Here is a 6750-nt window from a genome sequence, read left to right as displayed (position 1 = left end):
TTCACCAGACAAAGACATGAGCTGGAAGACCTGATGTACATTCCCAAGTGGATTTCTAAATCTAAGGGGTCAATGGAGGGACTTCTAAATCTAAGGGGTCCATCAGGCAAACAGCTCCTGATCAGAAGTATCAAAATGAGCATCAGAAAGGAAGTGTTTGCATCAAAAAGAATATGGTGAGAAGCACAGGAGTTCTTTGTCTGATGAAGGGCTAAGACTGGATTGTTGTAGTCTCTCTGTACAGACAGATGGACAGTCCCATCCACAAGCTGGGTTTGGATGTTCAGGGTGAAGGTGGGAGAATGAGAAGGGAGAACCCCTAACCTTTTTTTTTTAAAACATTTCATTTATTTATTTATTTTCAAAGATTTATTTATTTATTTACTTATGCAAGCACCGGGTACAGTCAGAAGCGCGGGAGGGTGAGAGAATTCACCAGAGCCAGAGCAGGGAGCAGAGCAGGCAGAAGGACCAAAGTACACTGCTGAGGGGAGCAGCAGGCGGCAGGAGAGGTCTGCGCGCCATGCAGGACCCTCCTCCGGTGGCCGGGGAGCAGCCGGGGATGGAACCGGCACTGCAGAGGCTGCGGGCAGCTTCGCAACCCAGCGCTCAACCGCTGCACCACCGGGGAGGCCCGAGAACCCTTAACCTTAGCCCCCTGCCTCAGCTCTAACACCACTGATTGGAGATGGGACCTTTCTCTCCCTCTACACTGTTGGCTGGAATCATCATCATCATCATCATTTGCTGCACCAAAAAACTTTTGTTGACATTTTATGGCAGGTTCTGGACCTAGAACTGGTGAGAGAGGTTCTGACTCAGTTTTGGTTTTTCCACCCTTTGCCTGGTACTGCTCAGACAACCATTTCTTCCCCTTCAACTCAAGGAGGATGCTAAGCTCCACCCGATTCCCTAGATTGTCTCTGGGTAGTAAGCTGGGTGAATCATAGGCCTCACCTGGCTGTTGCCCTTCTCTCAAGGTCAAGTTCCTCCCTGGACTGATGCCCAATGTCTTCAAAGCCTTTGTTTCATGTATCCTAGTCCCTGTTGTAACAGTGTATCCAGTGGGAGGATTTTACTCCATCTTGGCCTATGTGGATCTCGTACAGGTAAAATTAGATAAAAATATGTTGCATGAAAACTATCATGATCTCAGCCATTATTTTTTTTTTGAAAGATTTATTTATTTATGCATACAGGAGCTGGGGTACAGGCCAGAGATGCACGGGATTGAGAGGATTCACTAGAGACAGAGCGGGGAACAGAACAGGCAGACTGACAAAATACACTGCTGGGAGCTGTGGGTGGCAGGAGAGGTCTGCGTGCCACGTGGACCCTCTCCGGTGGATGGGGATCAAACTGGCACTGCAGAGGCTGCGGGCAGCTTTGCAGCCCAGTGCTCAACTGTTGTGTCACCAAGGGAGGCCCAAAATTGTGTGGTTTTCATGGAAGTGCAGCAACTTGAGTCTCCCAGTAATTTCAGTTGGAGAACAGTCTCCTCTTTGTTATTTCCAAGTGACTTTTTTGGGGGAAATGATCATTCTGTATTAAATTGATCATATGATGCTGAGGATAAAGTATCAAACTGGGTACTTTTCAGGCAAGACCTTTAACCTCTCTGGCCCTTCATCTCTTCTCCTATAGGGCAGAGTTGACACTATATTTTGTTGTGTCATTCTGATGATTAACTAAGATATTGATGAACAACTAGCACAGGGCCAGATTCCTAATTATTTTCAGAAACTAGTAGTTTATTAATTCTCCAACACATTGATAAAATCAATATAGTGAAGGACCCTTGATTTTGTCTTACAAGACTTTGTTGTCAAAACCTACAGGTGTTTTAGGGGGTTGGTGTGTCTGAGAAAATTTCCTAGTGGATATGGATGGTTCCTGCAGCCCCTTATTGCATGATTCATACCCTACTAACACCCAGGGCACCAAGAAGGCAGCCTGCAGTGAATGGTCCATCTGCAGTGATGGCGCCTGGTGATTTGCCCTTGGAGCATCTCAGATCTAGGCCAGGGGTGAGGAAGTGAATCTCTTTCTGCGTCTCTCTAGCTGAGGACCAGCGGTGGGAGACACAGCCATAGCAGAAGACCAGCTGCTTTAGCAGCTAATAAATGAGAGGGGCTCTGCCTGACATTTGGAAATTTCCTAAGTGAGCAAGACTGCAGTGAGAAGCTGAATAACATCCTTACGCTATCTGTCACATCATTTATGTTCACTTCTCTTGGCCTGGCCTCAGCACACTGCATAAATCTACAGCTGCAGAAACCAAAATCTCACATAAAATTGAAGGATTTATTTTGAGGTATTGAAAGGTTTATGGCTGCAAAAGTTAAAATTCGCCGAATCGGCATTTGGAGGACTCTGCTTTATGCCTCACTCCTTTTGACTCTCCAATTCTGTTCTCTGAATTCCTGTCTCCATGGGGAGACAGGGAAGCTGGGGAACAGTGACGTGGATGGGATTGTCCAGACTCACCTACCCTTGGCCCCCGTGGCTTCATATTTCAACCTAAGTAGTCCTTGAAAGCTGTCGCTATGATATTAAAACCCATGCACGAGAAAAGTAAAACAATAATCCCATTCTGTTCCAGTGTCCAGATTGCAATTTTTGGACTCCAGAAACTTCTGATCGTTTTCATGACATAGCTCAGAGCACAGTGTTAAGATTTCAGTGCCCACTACCCTGCGTCTTTACTGCTTTGGGAGGAGTTAGTCTGAGGCTGGCGTAGGTCCTCGCTTCTTGCGCAGAATAAGAATCTGAGCCATCACTTCTGTTATTAGTCCCGGGTTCAGGATTTCTTCCCTGGCTTCTGCAGACCCTCTCTCTCGACCACCTACACCTCTGGCTAGTGGTTTGATTCAGTGCTTGCACTGAAAGGGATAGTTCTCCTGGTCTTAGGATGCTTGCAGATGGGTGAGGTATCCAAACAAAATAATAGTGAGAATAACAATAACGGGATGTATATGTGGAGTGCCATTAAGGCAAAGGTTGGAAGGCAGTGTGGCATATTGGAAAGAGTAGTCAATAGAAACCAGAAGTCTGCACATCTGGTACCAGCTCACTGTTCCTATCATCTTTTGGGGGAAAGAGGACTTGGCTTAATCATTTCATCTGCAATGGGTGAAATATCCAACTTACAAATGATTCCCTGCACGTGCCTTAGCCACCTTCCAGGGATGCTGGAGAGCATCAGGTCAATCATGCAAACTGTCTTGAGAATTTAAGGATATCAGGCGTCATGACCCACTGGCCAGTTCAATCACTTGGCCCTTCCTGCTGGCACCTCTGCCTGCTGTCCTCTCTCCTTCTCCCCTAGCCCTCTCCAATCCACAGGCCAAGAAAGCGTTCCCATTGGAGGGCCCTGGACCATCTTTCTAGGGCGTTTCTGCCAGATCACAGCCCTTGTTGGGGTCTGCAGCCATGGAAATGGCGCCAGGGCTGTGTTTGTATTGGATCAGCCTGACCCCAGCTCTGGAGCAGGGGATGTGGCAAGTGGAAAAGTCCTTTCATCTGCGAATGAAAAGTCTGAAACTGGCCCCTGGCTGCACCTACTCTGGTGGTCTCTACTGGGAATGGGCTCACTTTTGAGTTGAAATGGACCTATTTGGAGCTCCTCGACAGACTAAGACGCAGCGGACTGTGCAGTCACTGAGAAGTCCCAGGGTCACTCATGGATCCAAACTCTGCAGGGACTTGATGTTTGCTGAAATCTCCCTTATCCTGTGAGAAGAGAAATCTTCTACTTCTCTCTCTCTCTCTTTTTTTTTTTTTAACCTCTTTCTGCCCATTGCTAGCTCAACAGCTGTAACTATTTCATTTTTAATTTGCTTCTTGCAGCCTTGACTCTGCTTAATCCATTAAGACAACTTTGAATGTTTTGGACTCATGTATTTATAAGGAGGAGGGGGTATGAAGGGAAAAGACTTTGAAAAATGGTATCTAAATTGTAGCCAAATGTACTCAGAACTCTCCCAGGTTAAATTGCAAATAATTTTCTTTCAAACATCACAAACACTCTCCTTAACTTAATTCAACAAATTGGACCGAGGGGTTTTATTGCTCATGGAAACATGATTCATTCTCTTTTTCTCTCTGTCTCTGTTTCTCTCCCTCTCATCCCTTTCTCTTTCCCTCCAGAAATGCTCGTCTGGTTGTTTTTTAGGCGCACGGCATTATCTCTAGGTTTCCTTCCTGAAGCTTCCATGGATAATTGGTCTGTCGAGAGAGCCATTTTGGAGGCCAGTCCCATCCTCACAGCCTGGGAGCCTGGCGGCTGGAGAAGGAGGGACTGCTGCTTTAAATCAATCAGTTGACACTAATCTAATGTCTAATTAGCTCTGGGTGGGCGTGTGCTTTGATTATAGGAAGTGCCCCAGGCAGTGGCTGGCTTTTGAAGGGCTGCTGCACGCATATCAATCATCCTTTGACAAGGAGATCTGGAAGGGACAAAAGGGGGGCTGGGGGCACGTTTCTCTTCATCATCTGCTGATCATCTCTTTCCAGTGGTCCAAACCAGAGCTTTGAAGCCCATCCGTTTGCTGTCAGCAGAGAGGCCAGCCAGATGTATATATAGAGACAGACTTTCCTAAGTCAGCTGAGGCTGCCAGTTGCATCAAACCCTTATTTCCTATGTCACAAGATACCTAATTGTGTCTAATAAGTTACATGCCTATTTTTTAAATACAGAAGTATTTTTAAATACAGAAACTCCCCTTTTCAATATTCAGCCAAACCCTAAAAATGAGCAATTCATTACTATGGAATTGTTCCAATTTACAGTTTACCAGATAGGACTGCTTGAACAAATGTGGCAAAATCTTCAATTAAGAAATTGCTTTCATTGAAAAGGGTATACCTGTAATGATTTTATCATTGTCCCATTTTTTTCTTTCTTAAATTAACTCTCGGGGGCCCAGATGGTGTAGGCATTCTCCTAGAAGTGGCCTTAGCATATTTAAATGTTGCCCTACTGTTGCTAATGTCTAGTAGAAGGTGAGAGGACAGACTGGTTCTATGTGACCCAAATTACAAGAGGATGATTAAGTCAGAATTTTTAAGGCAACTGGGGCACCTCCAGTTTTTTAAACAAAGAAAAATGAAAGTGAGTGAAAAGGGTATTTTAAAATACTGTTTTTATTTCAGATCGATTTGATTTACTTCTCTGTGGGCTTTTATTTTTCTAATGATTCCAAGCTGTTGATGTGTTGGCTACGAGGAAGTGGAGTGGGAGTAAAAGTGGTCGTTACGGGGGTTCGCGCGCAATGCCAGGGAGGGAATAACTGCAGCTGGGGCTCTGCAGAGGAACACTGAGGTTTCAGACCTGGCACCTACTCACCAGCTTTGAGACCTTGGGGAAGACGCTTCACCTTGGTGAACATCCGTTGCAATGGTAGAAACTTCGAGTCCCTGCTTCCCTGGATGATGATGAAGTCGAATAAGATGATACTCAAGGAGTGTTTCCCGCATGGTGAACACTCCGTAAAATGTTACTTTGGTGTAGATAAATGAGTCTTTTCCCAACAATCCTGGCTAAGTTTAGGAACCCACAAAATGTGTCTTTCTTTGGAGACCAAGATGAGAAGAGGAAGATGTCCTAAAATTTTATGCGAGATATTTAAGATTATTGATCCACTTTGTGGGTGTAAGGGTAGGACTGACCACTGAGCAGGTTTTCTGGTCCCACGCAGACCAGGTAAAGGAGGAGTCAGAGTCCTCAGTGGTTTTGCAGGTCTTTTATTGGGGTTCACCAGGCATATGGCAGGCAGGGGTGCTGGGGGGCCGGGAGGCTGGCAGGTCTCCCAGCCCCTAGCAGGTCTTCACTCTGGGCTCCCCGGCCTTCTCTCAGCTTCTGCTTCTCTTGTTTCTCTCTAGGCTTCTCTTTTGTTCTCGGCTTCTGCTGCTGCTGGCGTCCCAGTGATGCCGTCCTTAAAAAGCACAGTCTTAGCCCAGGTAAATCCCATCTACCTATGCCCACACCCTACTCCAGGTGCCCGCCATCAGGCATGCATTCAGGACCGCAAGGATCCATCGTCTATCCTGATGGCGGGAGGACAGAAAAGCCTGACATTTTTCCTTACCCTACAGTGGGTCACAAAGATACCTTTTAAAAATAATTTTCACAGGACTAAACTTTGTTTTCATGATAGATGAAGCAACTGCAGTTTCACTTTATTAGAAAGTTCACACTGGAATGTTTATGGAAATATTCCTATCGCTAACTGCAGGGTAAGTGAATTAATCAGGCTTTTTGCACCGCTGGCCTCTGTGGCTATCCCCTGTCCCCTTGATTGTATTAATACAGGAGTTTGGGAGTGTGGGCAAAGAGCACGGGGTGCCTAATTGTGGACACCCAGAGTATAGGTGTGCACACATGTGCAGATGTGTACACCTGAGCCTTAGGGGCCAGGGATATAAGGGCAGAGTTGCTCAGAGATGGGAAGACAGTTATGGGAGGGTGAATCACTGCAGAGGAGATGAGACCATGAGGGAACACCAGAGAAAGCCCAGGGAGAAAAGTATAAAAGATTTGCTGAGGAGGGGGCTCCCTGGTGGCGCAAGGGGTTAAGTCTTAGCACCATTACGCTATCCGCAGCCACTGCAGCACAAATTTGATCCCCGGCCAGGGAGCTGACCCACATGGCGCAGCAGACCTCTCCTGTCTCCCCTCAGCAGTGTATTTCAGTAGACCCACCTGTTCTACTCCCCACTCTGTCTTTGGTGAGTCCTCTCACCCCTAAC

The sequence above is a fragment of the Talpa occidentalis genome, unplaced genomic scaffold (genome assembly GCF_014898055.3).
Source record: "Talpa occidentalis isolate TD23 unplaced genomic scaffold, MPIMG_talOcc4v2.1 talOcc4.7, whole genome shotgun sequence".
In the NCBI taxonomy this organism is placed as follows: Eukaryota; Metazoa; Chordata; class Mammalia; order Eulipotyphla; family Talpidae; genus Talpa; species Talpa occidentalis.
This window is presented reverse-complemented; position numbering follows the sequence as displayed.